This window comes from Plecotus auritus, assembly GCF_963455305.1.
Source record: "Plecotus auritus genome assembly, chromosome: 4".
Classification (NCBI taxonomy): Eukaryota; Metazoa; Chordata; class Mammalia; order Chiroptera; family Vespertilionidae; genus Plecotus; species Plecotus auritus.
The window spans coordinates 186,521,221-186,536,865 of record NC_137775.1 but is presented as its reverse complement, the minus strand read 5'-3'; the positions used below and the strand labels follow the sequence as shown (position 1 = coordinate 186,536,865).

At 44.3% G+C, this 15,645-nt stretch overlaps 1 protein-coding gene and 1 long non-coding RNA gene across 9 annotated transcripts in view; one reads left to right on the top strand and one right to left on the bottom strand.

The window, feature by feature from the left end:
* Window positions 1-10,847, bottom strand: part of LOC308247129 — a 35,888-nt gene extending 25,041 nt beyond the window's left edge. The window contains exons 1-2 of the long non-coding RNA XR_013960458.1: window positions 10,706-10,847; window positions 10,227-10,291 (exon numbers count right to left, since the gene is read on the bottom strand). This is a non-coding gene — a long non-coding RNA (uncharacterized lncRNA). The remainder of the gene's footprint in view (window positions 1-10,226; window positions 10,292-10,705) is intronic.
* Window positions 1-15,645, top strand: part of HERPUD2 (HERPUD family member 2) — a 98,492-nt gene that overhangs the window by 32,747 nt on the left and 50,100 nt on the right. The gene's annotated exons all lie outside the window — the stretch shown is intronic.

Below are 15,645 nucleotides of genomic sequence, written 5' to 3'. Positions count from 1 at the left end.
GGAGAGAGCAAGGTGAGGATTGGGTTATAGGATAGTTAACAAGATTATGTGCTCATGTGAGGGTGGTTTCAGACCCAGGGGTCTGAAAAAGAGGCATTTTAAAGGTGTGTTAATCTAGATGCACAAGAACAATGGACAGGGCTTGCTGAAGTAAAAGATAAACCTTTTTCTCAGCAAGTTATAGGCCTGGGCATGGCTATCCACCATGAACTGCCTAGTTAGAAATTTATGATCACATCGGCCTGTGAGGTTAATTTTGGTTAAATTTATTATAATAAATCTAACTGTGTGTATATGTTTATGTACTATATGGATATCTGTGCTTTGTGTATAAAAAGAGTTAAATTTTTTTCATTCCCCAAGAACCAATTTTCACTTCCTTGGAGACAATATCACCCTTCTAAGAATGCATGTTCTAGATTAAAAGAGACTCAAGGGCTATAACAATCAAATATAATGTGTGGCCCAGGGTTGGATCCTGGGTTGGATAAACCAGCTATAATGGGAATTTTGGGGATATGTGGGAACTTTTAATATGGACCAGATACTTTTGTTAGGTGTGACAGTGCTATTTTGGATGTGTAGGAAAACATTATTATCCTATATAATAAAAGGCTAATATGCAAATTGACTGAACAGCGGAACGACAGGTTGCTATCAACACAGGAGCTGCCCCCTGGTGGTCAGTGCACTTCCACAGGGGGAGCACCACTCAGCCAGAAGTCGGGCTCATGGCTGGTGAGTGCAGCAGCAGTGGTGGGAGCCTCTCCCGCCTCCGCAGCAGGGTTAAGGATGTGCAATTGATGGCTTAGGCCCACTCCCTGCGGGAAGCGGGCCTAAGCCATCAGTCAGACATCCCCTGAGGGCTCCTGGACTGCAAGAGGGTGCAGGCCGGGCTGAGGGACCCCCTCCCACCCCAAGTGCACACATTTTGTGCACCGGGCCTCTAATTATATATATATGCTAATGTCTGCCTAACCGGTAGCTATGACATGCACTGACCACCAGGGGGCAGATGCTCAACACAGGAACTGCTGAGCTGCAGTGACTTGGCAGCGGCAGTTCTCGGGTGATGCACCCCGAAATCAGAGTGGAGGGAGCCCGATTCCTTGCAGGGCCACGCAATTCCACCTTCAACCATGGGATATGTTGTTGCTAGGGCACTGTCAGCCCCGAATCTGGTTTACTACATACTTGCGTTTGGGTTCCACACCCTGTACGACAGCAACTTTGCAGAGTGCCCTCTCGCACTCTGAGATCCCTCAGGGGATGTCGGAGAGCGGATTTCAGCCCCATCCCCGCAGGCCAGGCCAAGGGACCCCACCTGCCAAAGGGACCCCACTCACATAGCAGATGCCTTTCGAGCCACAGTGCCACCCCAGGTGCGGTCGGCTAGGGATTGACCACACAGGAGGTTGGCTTCAGGGCGTGTCCGGCCCATCTCGTCCAATCCCGCCCCGCCAGCTACCTTCTAATTAATTTCCTTTCAATGTACACGAATTCGTGCACCGGGTCACTAGTTTTTATACATGTGTATGGAAATAAAAAACAAGAAAGAAATATTGGCTTTTTGAAGACACCTGTATTTGTTATTAATCAAGTTCCCTTACACGCATGGGACTTCCCTCCTTGCCAATCTTATACATATTTCTGTTCCTGGTGAAGTTTGGCATCAGAAGTGGAATAATTGGCCTTTGTGGATTTGGAATAGCTGAGTATTCTAAGTGAGTGATGCTGGTTCTCTTAAAGTGAACTGAAATGTAAGAAAAACAGTCTTTTTGCAAAACACTGGATAAAACTGGGTTATAAAACTTTTCCATGCTTTCTTTAAGATTTGTGTGTTTTAGTCATTAGAAAATTAAAACCTATTTTATCCAATAGTGTCATGAAATATTTATCCCAATTATCATCCGTCATCATCTTATCCTATGATGAAAACTTTCAGATGACAACATAACATATGTGAGGAATTACAGAGGTTTAAAAAATTCTTTTGTGGGTTATGTAAGCAACATGCTTAAAGATTCCTGGGCTAAAATCATACATTTCCAGGAAAGGAGGCCCTCTCTTTTTGTATCCTTCCAATCTCTTTCCTTCCCAGGAGCCAGTCGCTAATTATAGGCACACAACCCACCTGGTCAGGACTCCAGGCAAAATGGCAGCCCTTTGCTTTTGTCAGTGAGAACCATTTTTATTTCAATAACATTTCTCATTCTTTTCTCTCAGTGGTTGATATCCATGGTGACACAGCTCTAAGCACATCAGCAGAACTCAAGCAGCTCACCTAAAGCTGCGCCTGCTTCCTGCAACTTTTCTCACTGTGGTTTACAAACCTCATTCTCCGTGTTCACAGACCCACTTCCCATTTGCTGCTGGGTGCATGAAAAATCATTCCAAATGGCAAAGAGATGACCCTTCTTCTTTCCAATCAGTGTTACGTCGAACAGTCAAATGTGAAGGGCTGTACATTTTCTCCGGCAGGATGAACCGTGGGCATGCTGCTTCTGAAGAGTGTCTAAATCATCTCACACATTTAAACAAAAGCCCGCCCATGCGGCCCGACCATCTGGCGGAATACACGTTCTCCCAGATCTCCTGAGAGTCTGAGCTTCTCAAGGCACGCCGTGACCCACCTTTCTGGGTTCCTCTCCTACTTAATTTGTTGGCGTGTCTCCCTGTCAGGTCTTGCATATAATTCTCCTTACTGCTGACTTTGATTGTCTAGTCTTGGCCTAAGCTTGGAAAATTCCAAAGAGGAATGCTCTACCAGTTTGCAGGCCAGAAGTAAAATTCTAACAAGATCTGTTTATTGCTCACAGCGTCTGCGATTCCTGGAAGATGATTACAATCAGCTGTCGGGGTTTAGACAGGCTACACCCCCCAGATCTCAAGCCCTCACCCATCTCTTAACTCCAACTGTTCGCTGAGCATGTTCCTTGAGAAGACCCACTGTGATGTCAGACTCAAGCTGCTGGGGATAGAACTGCCCTCCTTCCCTTTAATGCTTCCTGCCTGGGTTGCTCTATGAGACCAAGCTTCCTGTAGTGCTATTTTGATCTTGTCACCTCGTGCGCAGAAGCCTTCAGTTGTTCACATTGTCTGCAACATGAAATACAGATTCTTTCCCTCATATTCTAGGGCCTGTTACTCAGGTTAGATGGAGCCCAAGCAAGCTTTCTATCTCATGCTACAGATTTTTTGGTCAAATGTTCCCACATTCTGGAATGTTCTGTCTACTTTTTTCCATTTATTTTTCCTACAAATATTTATATTGCTCTTCAAATTTAACCCAGATAGCTGCATGTGGCTTTTCCCTCATTTCCTTGAAGTCTGCTCAAATGTCACATCTTGACGCCACTCCCCCCACTTCCTATCCCCATTCCCTGCTTTATTTTACTCCGTGGCACTTATCACCATACATTATTTATTTGTCCATAGGCCTCCCTGGGGGGCAGGGATTTTGTTAATGCTGTTCATTGTTGTATCCTCATCAACTAGAAGGGGGCCTGGCACAGAACAGGGAGACAATCAGTATTTATGAATTAAGTGAGTGGATGAAGGAACTCTGAGAATATTTAAGGGCATTTAGCATGTGGCACTCTCCTGGGCCCTATGGAGATGGATATAAACGAAAATGGGGTTCTTCTATTTTATTTGTTTATTTTTAAATATGTTTTTATTAATTTCAGAGAGAGGACGGGACAGGGAGAGAGAGATAGAAACATCAGTGATGAAAGAGAATCATCAATCAGTTGCCTCCTGCACGCCCCCTGCTGGGGGTCAAGCCGCAACCTGGGCATGTGCCCTGATGGGGAATTGAACTGTGACCTCCTGGTTCATAGGTCAACTCTTTTTTTTTTTTTTTTTTTTTGTATATCAAAGGTGGAGATTTATTGAAGAACAAGTCCATAGGTCAACTCTTAACCAATGAGCCACACTAGTCGGGCTATTTTATTTTATTTTTTAAAAATACTCGCCCAAGGATAGTGTTGTTTTTTTTTTCATTGATTTTAGAGAGAGGAAGGGTAGGGGGAGAGAAATATATGGATGTGAGAGAGAAACATTGATTGGTTGCTTCCCGTATGTGCCTGCACCAGGGATCAAACCCACAACCTATGTAAGTGCCCTGACCAGGAATTGAACCTACAACCTTTTTGTTGTACGGAACAATGCTCCAATCAACTGAGCCACTCAGCTGGGCCAAATGGAGTTCTTTTAGAAATCCACAATCTTGTGGGAGTGGGAAATGAGAATTGCAAAAATGAAACTGAGGCAGGATAGTAAGAAGCCAGGAAAATTCCTTGACAAGTAGAATGGGGAAACTGAGACAAATAGCTCATTCAGACTCTGGCCTCAGCCAGCTCCTTGACTCACCTGCCTCCTTCTCCCTTGTACAAACCACTCCTTTAAACATTAAGCCCTCAGGACAACGAGGTCCTGATCAGCGTCAAATAATCTTAGGAACAAAGCTTTGGGATTGTTGACCACAGAGACAGAGTTTTGGTCAAAATAGAGATAGCATCTAGGCCTCATTTGTGCTTCAGCTCCAGGCTCAGAAAAGCAGAAAAACCAGATGAAGCCACACCATGGCTGACATCAGGATCAGATGCACTGATCAGCTACCCAGTAGCCTAGTGCTGACCAATTAGTAGAGACTATAACCCTGATTCTATCCCCTTATTTTTATGAATCAGCATATTAAAGAACACACCTAGGAAGCTGATGAATATTCTATTGAGATCCTCCCTTGAGGCCTCCCCTAAAATCCCTGCCTTTAGAAAATGGACAAAAACTCTTAAGACAAAGGACCCAGTGCATGTTCTGTCTCTAGAGCACACCCACATCACCTTTGCTTTCTTTCTCCTAAGCTCGAAAGGTTCCTACAGGTTTGCAACCAGGGGAGCCGTGGGCAGGGGCAGCTCATCCCAGGCTAACCTCCTAAACCTGTCTTCAAGGGGCCTTCCTTTGCCTCTGTAACTTGTTTCCTGAGTCCACACAGCCCAGCTGGCTCACTTCTGCCTCTGTGACTTTCCTTCTAAAAGGCCAAGGCAGCTCTCTGAACAGCTCTCTCGAATCTTCTCTTTGGGTGAACTTTTGCTTTGCAAGCTAAATGAAGTTTCTCTTGCGCTAGAGTTCTTTTTTTTAAATTTTATTTTATTGTTTAAAGTATTACATATAGTAGTACATATATCTCCTTTTTTCCCCCCATAGACCTTCCCCCAGCCTCCCCTACCCCCTGTCACATGTCCTCATCCCACCCCCCTCTTAACTCCAAGCCCTCAGTAAGTGTCTTGTGTCCATAGGTGTGCTTATATGCATGCATACAAGTCCTTTGGTTGATCTCTTTCCCCCCCTCCCCAACACTCCCCAGTCTTCCCGCTGTAATTTGACAGTCTGTTTGGAGCTTTACTGCCTCTGTGTCTATCTTTTTGTTCATCAGGTTATAATGTTCTTTATTTTCCATAAATGAGTGAGATCATGTGGTATTTTTCTTTCATTGCCTGGCTTATTTCACTTAACATAATGTTCTCCAGGTCCATCCATGCTGCTGCAAATGGTAAGAATTCCTTCTTTTTTATAGCAGCGTAGTATTCCATTGTGTAGATGTACTATGGTTTTCTAATCCACTCATCTGCTGATGGGCATATAGGCTGTTTCCATATCTTAGTTATGGTGAATTGTGCTGCTATGAACATAGGGGTGCATATATCCTTTCTGATTGGTGTTTCTAGTTTCTTGGGATATATTCCTAGAAGTGGGATTACTGGGTGAAATGGGAGTTCCATTTTTAGTTTTTGAGGAAATTCCATACTGTTCTCCACAGTGGCTGCACCAGTCTGCATCTTCAATAAATGGTGTTGGGAAAATTGAACAGATACATGCAAAAAAATGAAACTAGACCACCAACTTACACCATACACAAAAATAAACTCAAAATGGATACAGGACTTAAACATAAGACGGGAAACCATAAAAATACTAGAGGAATCCACAGGCAGAGAAATCTCAGACATATGCCAAAGCAATTTCTTCACAGATACTGCTCCTAGGGCAATGGAAACTAAAGAGAAAATAAACAAATGGGACTACATCAAAATAAAAAGCTTTTGTACAGCTAAGGAAACCATCAACAAAACAACAAGAAACCCCACTGTATGGGAGAACATATTTGCAAATGTTATCACTGATAAAGGTTTAATCTCCAACATCTATAGGGAACTTATACAACTTAATAAAAGGAAGATAAATGATCCAATAAAAAATATGGGCAACTGGGGGAAGGTCAATGGGGGAAAAAAAGGAGATATATGTACTACTATATGTAACACTTTAAACAATAAAAAAAAAATTAAAAATAATAAACACTAACTAAAGTTAAAAAAAAAAAAATGGGCAACGGACCTAAATAGAATCTTTTCAAAAGAAGACAGAAGGAAGGCCAAGAGGCATATGAAAACATGCTCAAAGTCACTAATTATCCGAGAGATGCAAATCAAAACGACAATGCGGTACCATCTCACACCTGTCAGAATGGCAATCATCAACAAATCAACGAACGACAAGTGCTAGCAAGGATGAGGAGAAAAAGGAACCCTCGTGCTAGAGTTCTTGGCTCTGAATTCTTTCTTTGCCAAACTCAAGAACCGAAAGCCGAAATCACCAGTAACAAAACCAAGTTGAAGTGGAGCATGGTGTAGGAAAGAGAAAGGAATTAACGTTATAGAACTCCTATGTGCAAGGTACATGTATGTATCTGGTCTCATTTAAGCCTCACAGTGATGCAATCTGGTAGGTTTTATTTCCAATTTTGAAGATAAGAATACTGAAACTCAGGAGAGGTAGGTAATTTCTCCCAAAGTTTTATGCTAATAGGTGGTTAAAATAAGAAGGGATTTACACCCAGGTCTTCTCATGCAAATATGAGTACACTTTGCATTATATTAGATTGCCTCTCCAGTCACTAAGGAGCAGATATATTTAGTTTAGCCTGAGGATGACATCTAGAGTATGTGCTATTTGAGTAATTAAAGAGAAGTGCATCAAAGCAGATAAGAGATGGCAAGATGGTCATAAACTTTCCACCTCACTACATCCTATGGGCCTTTCCCTCTGACCTTTTATTCTCTTCTGTAATATTCATTCTTTCAGTAAGTATTTATTAAATACTTGCTATGTGCTAAGCAATGTTCTATACCCTGGTGCTATAGTAGTGAATAAAACCAAGTCCCTGTCTCCAAGGAGATTTCATTCTCTAAATATTTTATGTGACATTGGGAAAAAACAGAATATTTCAAATTTAGAGAGCTCAGATTGAAGTTATGACTTCATCATAGTCTAGCTGAGGACTTTGGAGAAGGAGCACATTTAAACTTACTGAACCTCAATCTCTATATTTGGAATAGGAATAACTACCCATCTCACCAAAATATGATATTGTGAGGCCCAAATAAGGTGAAAATAGTTTGAACCATGAAGCACTAGATACTGTGTTTTATTAAATCTAACATGCCATTGATTTTAAGAAACACTATTCTTTTATGTTCCATTGAGAAAAAAATCCCACCAATTATGATATGCCATTGATTATAAAGCCCATTCTGATTTCAGAATGCTAAAATGTGGGAAAAAAATTATGCATCTTAGTTAAAATATGGCATAAGGGAGCTATTATTATCATTCTGTATGGTGCAAGGCATATGGTACATGTTCAGAGAGGAATGGATTTAGCAAGATACATTAAAGTAGATCAATAAGAAAAGTGATAGAATATTTCTTATAGATATTCAAGGGTCTGTCTGTCTTTGGATACCATTTTTTCCAACGTTTCACTATAAAAATTTTTAAGTACCTAGAAAAGATGAAATAATTTTATAGTTAAAATTATATACCCACCATCTGGATTCCATAGTTAACCTTTTCCTCTACTTTCATTATTAGACAGTTATATCAATTATTTTTTATATATTTCAAAGTAAGTTGAAATATCTATACACTTTACCCCTATACATTTTGTATGCACATCATTAAAGTTCAATATTTGGTTATATTTTTGTTTGTTTTTTTGAGGTAAATTTTACATTCAACGAAGTGCACACACCTCACATGTACCATTCAATTGACAAATGGATACACTTGTGTAACACAAATCCTTATCAAGATACGGAATATTCCCATCAACCCAGCAAGTTCCTTCATGGTTCTTACTCCTTCCCCACAACTTCAGAGGCAACTACTGTTCGGATTTTTTTTTTTCCCGCACCATAATTAGTTTTGTCTATTTTAGAACTTCATATAAATGGAGTCACACATGTACTCTTATATAATCTGTTACTCAGCACGATGTTTTAAAGATGTATCCACACTCTTACGTGTTTCAGAATTTGTTCTTTATTTTTCCAGTGAGTATTCTATTGTACGAATATAGCTCAGTTTGTTGAGCAATCGGAGCTGCCATGGATGTTCTGTGTAAGTCTCTTTGTGGTAATGCTCTCGGAGCTCTTGGCTACATACCTAGGAGTGGAATTTCTGGGCCAGAGGGTACGTGCCTGTTTAGTTTTACTAGAAACTGTCAGACCTTTTCCCAAAGTGATTGTATCATCAACCACCGCGTATGAGAGTGTAGGTGGTTCTGTGTCCTCCAAACATTCAATGCTGTCAGTCTGTTTTAAATGTTAGCCACTCATGTGGGTAGCAGTATCTCATGGTTGCGTTAATTTGTGACTCCCTGGTGAATAATGATATCGAGCATCTTTAAACAACTCTTCCTCTGTGAAATGTCTGTTCAAGTAAATCCACATTGAGGTGTTCTTTTTTTTTAAATCTTGAGGTAGGGGAGTTCTTTACATATTCTAGATACTAATTTTTTTTGTCAGATATATGTTTGTCAAATATTGTATATCAGTTTGTGGATTTCTTCTGTATTTCATGAACATTGTCTTTTTATGAGCAAGAGATTTACATTTTGGTATAATCAGTTATTCAATTTTGAAATGGCAATTGCTCCTTTTATCCTACGAAGCTGTTGCTTACCATAAGTTGTGAAGATTCCCTTCCTTTTTATTCCAGAAGGTTTGTTTTCATGTTTACATTTAGGCCTGTGATCCCTCTTAAATTACCATGGGAAGTAGGGGGTCATGGTTCATGGTCTTTCCATTTGGGTGCCCAGTTCTAGTACCTAGTCTATTTATAAATGTATTGTATGGATTTTTGTAACACCCCTCAAATGTTTTCTGGAACAAGCAATGAATGGATTCTGCCTAACGGCCAGAGGATGGCCTCACGAGTCCCCTTGAGCACTGTGATGAGTAATATTCCCTCAGCATAGCCGCGTGCAAATGTGATCCCCTCCCTCCCAGTAAAAGTGTCTGTGTCCCTTCGCCTTGGCCTTGTTCACATCGCTGCCTCTCAGGAATGGGGAGAGGCCGCCGTGTGCTCACGTGCCTGTGATGGTTAGCTTGCCCCTGCCTGGTGTTTGGGGATGGAGATGAGGCAGGAAGAGGGTTAGGATTGCCGGGGAAGGGGAGGGGAAAAGGGGGAGGGTCTGGAGCAATCTCCGTGGGTGTCTATAGGCCTCCAGGCTCGTCTTTTTGAAGGTAGAGGTGTTAGACTCTGATGCGCTCTGGAGACAGAGCAAAGCTGTGCTCTGGCTCTTTCGGTAAATTTGGTTTCTCATTTCTGAATGGGTGCCAGTGGCTGAGAGGAGCCTTTCCTTTATCCCCTTCTAAACTTTTTTTTTCTTCTATTTTTCTCCCCTTTGCTCAGCAAAGAGCTTTGGAAATAGATGTTGTATATATGTGTGTATGTATGTAGTATGTATTTATATATTTACTTACATATTTTCATAAAAGTATTATAAATTCATTGTTGAAAACCTTGCTAGTACAAATAATGGATAAAGAAGAAAGCACAGCCAAAACCGGTTTGGCTCAGTGGATAGAGCATCAGCCTGCGGACTGAAAGGTCCCAGGTTCGATTCCGGTCAAGGGCATGTACCTTGGTTGCGGGCACATCCCCAGTGGGAGGTGTGCAGGAGGCAGCTGGTCAATGTTTCTCTCTCATCGATGTTTCTGACTATCTATCCCTCTTCCTTCCTCTCTGTAAAAAATCAATAAAATATATTTAAAAAAAAAAAAGAAAGCACAAACTAGCTATAATCTAACACCCCAGGGTAAGCCACGGTGACATTTTTTGTCAACTTGGATTTTGATCTGCGCTCTGCCTCTTACCAGCCTGACACCTGTTTGAACGTCTTCTCCACCTGGGAAATGGGGAAGCCTCCTTCGTGGACAAGCTGAAAAAAATCAAAGAAGATATACGTAAAAGATTTGGCAAATAATAGGTCCTTAATATATATAAGTTCACCAAGTGATGCTATTCAAGGGTGTAGGGAGTGAGTGGGAGGTAGGAAAAAAATCTCAGTTCCTCCCTCCTCCCCATTTTAAGTTTTGTTATTAAATGAAATATCTTTAAAGCAGGCAAAACTAGAGGAACAGGAAGCAGAGCAGTGGTCGCCAGGAGCTCAGGGAGGAAGCAGTTGATCACCAAGGGGCCGGAGGGCTCTTGGGGGATGATGACACCGTTCTGTATCTTTGTCATGGTAGCTACACGGCTGGATGTGATGTTTAAAATGCGCAGAGCTCTCCACCAAGAGGGCGCATTTTATTGTGGAAGTTCTACTCCTATAAACCTGACTTAAAAAAAATACCCTTTAAACCAGCGTCTTCGAGCCTTCGTGAAGATTGGTCTTTTCTCTCCTTTCCGGCTTCCTTCTCCGGCTCGCCTCTTCTCCAGCCTCCTCCTGACGGTGGTCTGAAAGGGTGTTCAGCTCCCCTGTTAATTGTCATACTGGACTCTTTGTTCCTCGTCTCCCAACTTGGCTGCATATTTTATTTCCCTCTTTTGAATTGACACTCTGTTGAGCTGGGCTCAGCTGCGCTTAACAAACAAAATGTATGGCTGTTTCACTTGCTCTTTTTGTGCCAGTAGATGTCTGATCAGGGCAACGCATTCATTATACTGAGTGAGATAAGAGAAAAGCTGATCCAGGGTCCTTGTGGCAGTGATTGAACAGAAATCCTTTAAAATCCTCTGGATTGTTCTTTCTACTATGAGCAAAGGACTTGGAACAGTTTTTATGCTGGAAAAACCAGCATCACCCAAGGTCACAGTGGAACTCGTTATAGCTACTTGTCGTAGCTCCTTTAAAACAGACACAGCTATTTTGAGGTATATGCTGATTATCTATCCTGAACTTTCCAGGTCGGTCTGGATTTCAAGTAGTTCATGCCGAGTCTCTCTAGGACACTCGTATTCTGTAGAACAGACAGTGTGTCTTGATTTTGGCTCATAAAATACAGTTGTCAGACTCAGAAGTTAGATACATTCATTCATTCTTTATTTTTCCTTTCTGTAAGTATTTAATGAGCAGCTGCTACTGAGTGCCAGGCTCTCGGGTGGGCTCTGGAGCAGGGGTCCTCAAACTTTTTAAACAGGGGGCCAGTTCACTGTCCCTCAGACCGTTGGAGGGCCGGACTGTAGTTTTTTTAAAAAAAAACTATGAACAAATTCCTATGCGCACTGCGGGCCCGGGACGCGTCGGCTGCTAAGCAGGACAGGCAGCGGCACCCGGCGGGCCGGATACATGTCCTCGGCGGGCCGCATGTGGCCCGCGGGCTGTAGTTTGAGGACCCCTGCGTCTGGAGAAACAGATAAGTAAAATCATCCTTGAGAAGTTAGTGCTGTGCAGTCCAGAGGATGGACAGGCTAACAAATGCGTTCAGTTTCTCCAGAGAGCAACTGCGTACAGGAAAAGGCAGAGACTAGGCAGTTCATGTGCGATACAGCTTATTGAGACAGATTTTAAACTGTATTGTATATATCTTCATTGCATAAGTTATATAGACTTGTTTTCCAACCCCAGTATGAGCACAATTTTATTAGACAGCTGTCTATAAAAAAATGTGTCCTCATGTATAATATTGCGTATACTTACATATTTTTCATAGGCGAGCTTGTGCTCTATGCCCAGTGTTTTCGCTGGTATGACTTTTGGTTAGAAATCTTCCTCTGACCGGCTTAACTACATGGCAGTGACTTCCAATAACAGCTGGTGTGTCCTGTGTTCTGCGGGGTAATTTGCAACACTCTTTCTTTTGCTCATTCAATGCAGTGGAGGATGCATCGCTCTCCCTGTTTCACAGACTGGGTGGAAAGTGGGTGCTAGGGAGGGTGAGTGGCCCCGGGGTGCGCCTGGCCGACAGGAGGTGGAGGGAGATGTGATCTGCCTCGCCTGACTGGGGCAGTGTGCTCTCCTCCAAGCACACAGCCCTCCATTGTTGGGGCGCTTTTAACTGCCTATCGGGCACGCATTTACTCAGATCTCCGTGGCTACCGGAAAGGAGGGTGAGAAAGGGGAAGTCACTCGGATGCAGCTCTGCAAAGCAGCCCGGGTAACCCAATATTCTCACTGCAGCCGGAGCAATCTGTGTAAAATGCCATTTGCACGATTTCTCTTCCCTCCTCAGAACCTTCTGGGGCTCCCATTGGTTTCAGGTCCGCCAGCCTGTTCCTATCATTCCAGTCCCGACCTCCCCGGGAGCTGCCCCAGCCGCCCCAGCCTCTTCTTATTTTTCTCCCGCTACAGCTCTGCCTGTCCTGGGCCTTTGTCCTGCAGCTCCTTTTGCCTAGAACAGTGGTCGGCAAACCGCGGCTCGTGAGCCGCACGCGGCTCTTTGGCCCCTTGAGTGTGGCTCTTCCACGAAATACCACGGCCTGGGCGAGTCTATTTTGAAGAAGTGGCGTTAGAAGAAGTTTAAGTTTAAAAAATGTGGCTCTCCAAAGAAATTTCAATCGTTGTACTGTTGATATTTGGCTCTGTTGACTAATGAGTTTGCCGACCACTGGCCTAGAAGATTCCCCCTAGCCCTCCCCCTTCTCATTCACTGGTTGGCACTGCCTCTGGTCCTCAGTGCCCTGGGCCCCTTCTGACACCTTCCTACCTGCCAACCCTCCTGCATACGCCCTGTCCTCGTAGGCACCTGCACCGCCCTCCCCGGAGGCCACCATCAGGTTGTCATTTACAGACGGATGCAGTCGGAATCTGTGACCCCATCTTCCCCCAGGAGACAGCTTCTGCTCATCGTTAGCCTAGTGCAGTGGTCGGCAAACTCGTTAGTCAGCAGAGCCAAATATCAACAGCACAACGATTGACATTTCTTTTGAGAGCCAAATTTGTTAAACTTAAACTCCTTCTAACGCCACTTCTTCAAAATAGACTCGTCCAGGCCGTGGTATTTTGTGGAAGAGCCACACTCAAGGGGCCAAAGAGCCGCATGTGGCTCGCGAGCCGCAGTTTGCCGACCACTGGCTTAGTAGCAGCGCCTGTGGGCAAAGAATAGTCCCATAAATAACTGCTGGGAGAATGAATCCTTGCGTCTTTCCTGTCACCTCCACTAGTTTAGGACCCCTCCTCCTATACCCTTAGCAGGACCTGAATTTTTCCTCGCTGGCCCAGTAACTACAGACTTGGCTGATTACTGGGTTATTTGTCTCTTCCCCTGAGGGCCTGTAACGGTAGGGTTGGTGCTTACTTGTGAGCTTAGCAGTGCCCACATACAGTATGTGCTCAATACATTTTTGTACTGAGGTCAAGCTTGGGGCCTATTTACTTAAAAAGGAGTGATTCCATGTCTTAGTGTTAAGGCTACACGAAGTGGCTCATTATCTACTAATTCAAATTTGTATGCATTTAATTACCTAGTAATGCTATGAGCAGCTTCCAAGCTGAATGAAACGTTATGGCCACAACAGTGGCCCCAGGGAACCCTGCACACTGGCCTGAAGCCCCTTCCTCAGCTGGGACGGCTCTCTGGCCAGTGAAGTTCTAGTCCAGGGGTGGGCAAACTTTTTGACTCGAGGGCCACAATGGGTTCTTAAACTGGACCGGAGGGCCGGAACAAAAGCATGGATGGAGTGTTTGTGTGAACTAATATAAATTCAAAGTAAAGGAGCGGAGGGGAGAGCAAGAGAACCGGATAGAACAGCCGGATCCGGCCCGCGGGCCGTAGTTTGCCCAAGGCTGTTCTAGTCCCTATGTTCTAGGCAGAGGCAGATTTTCCACGGGAGGCTTACGCTTCAGGAGCCTTCACCTGTAACACCACCCAGGGCCTGGGAGAGGTCTAGCAATTGTGCACAGGATCATGGGTTCTAGTAAAATTAGCAACAGAGATTTAAAATTACAATCAGTCAAGGCCCCGTCTCTCTCTTCTCTGACGTCCCTTCTGTCACCTGGTCAGGGGGACTAGAATGGCCATGATATCTTAGGGCTCTCTCTATGGGAAAGTTGAGCTGGGGACACATTGAGTTAAGCTTTAATGAGATGCATTCATGTGATTTTTCAGACACTTCTATGTCCAGTTAAGTCATGGCTGGTAGTCCTGTTGTCAGAGTGGCTTCTGGGAATACCCCTCCTGCCCTCTGTGACAGTTTACCCCATATTGTGACACCAGGTGGCGGCTAGTATCAATGAGGTTCCTTCTGAGAATCATTTGTTTTGGTGCTGAAGGTTGTGGGGTTACTGGCATGGTTTGCCTATACTTCCTGATTTCCTGCAAATGGCCTTTTGATCTTTGCTCTCCTGGTCTATCCAGTGATCGTGTCAGCCTCGAACTCCCAGCCTCAGCAACCTTTCCGGAATCCCCCGAAACACCAAGAGGGGCTCCCTTTTCAGGCTGAACTCTGGGAAGGCTATTCTGCTGTGGCATCAGTGCAACCCTCTTGCAAAGCCCTCTCTTGGGCACCTTCCGTTCCTGCCTCCCTCATCCTTCTGCTGTGCCCTGTGGAACCAACAAGCCAAGAGGTACACTGCTCTCTCCCCAAGACTCAAGACCAACCCCCAGGACTGTGCCCTGGAAGAACAGACCATTCATAAGAGTAAAGAAGGCCCGACAGAAGACTGAGCAGGAGGCAGAGAAAGAGGGAAAGGGGAAGAAGATTAGGAGCAGAGTGGCAGGAAGACAGTGATGACGGCAGTAGACGGATGGCTGAGAAAGTTGCAGGAAAGAACCAAGCTGAGGTCTTCCCTGCCAGATCTTCCCTCTGAAGATTCAGGTCACACAATTGGTTCCTGTCAGGCACCACATTAAGGACATCCCATACTTTATCTCTCACCTGGCTCCCTGCAGTGGTTTCCTAACTGGCTTCCCAGTGTCCTCCCTCACCCTCCTAAGCCTGTCCTCAACCCAGCAGCCCAGTGATCCCATTTAAATGTGAGTCAGAGATGCCACTCCCTGGCTCTCTCACTCTCTGACCTCATTTCCCTCCACATGTCCCCACCCTCCCAGGCAGACGCACTGTTCCACAAACATACTTGATCTGCTCCTGCCTCAGGGTGTCCCTCTGTCTGGAAGGCTGCCCCTCTGCATGTCCACCTACTGCTACATCACAATCACCTAGTCACTCGGGCTCTTCTGGCCAGTCCATCTAAAACAGCAACCCTGCCAACACTGCCTACCAGCCGTGGGCAAACTACGGCCCGCGGGCCGGATCCGGCTGTTCTATCCGGTTCTCTTGCTCTCCCCTCTGCTCCTTTACTTTGAATTTCTATTAGTTCACACAAACACTCCATCCATGCTTTTGTTCCGGCCC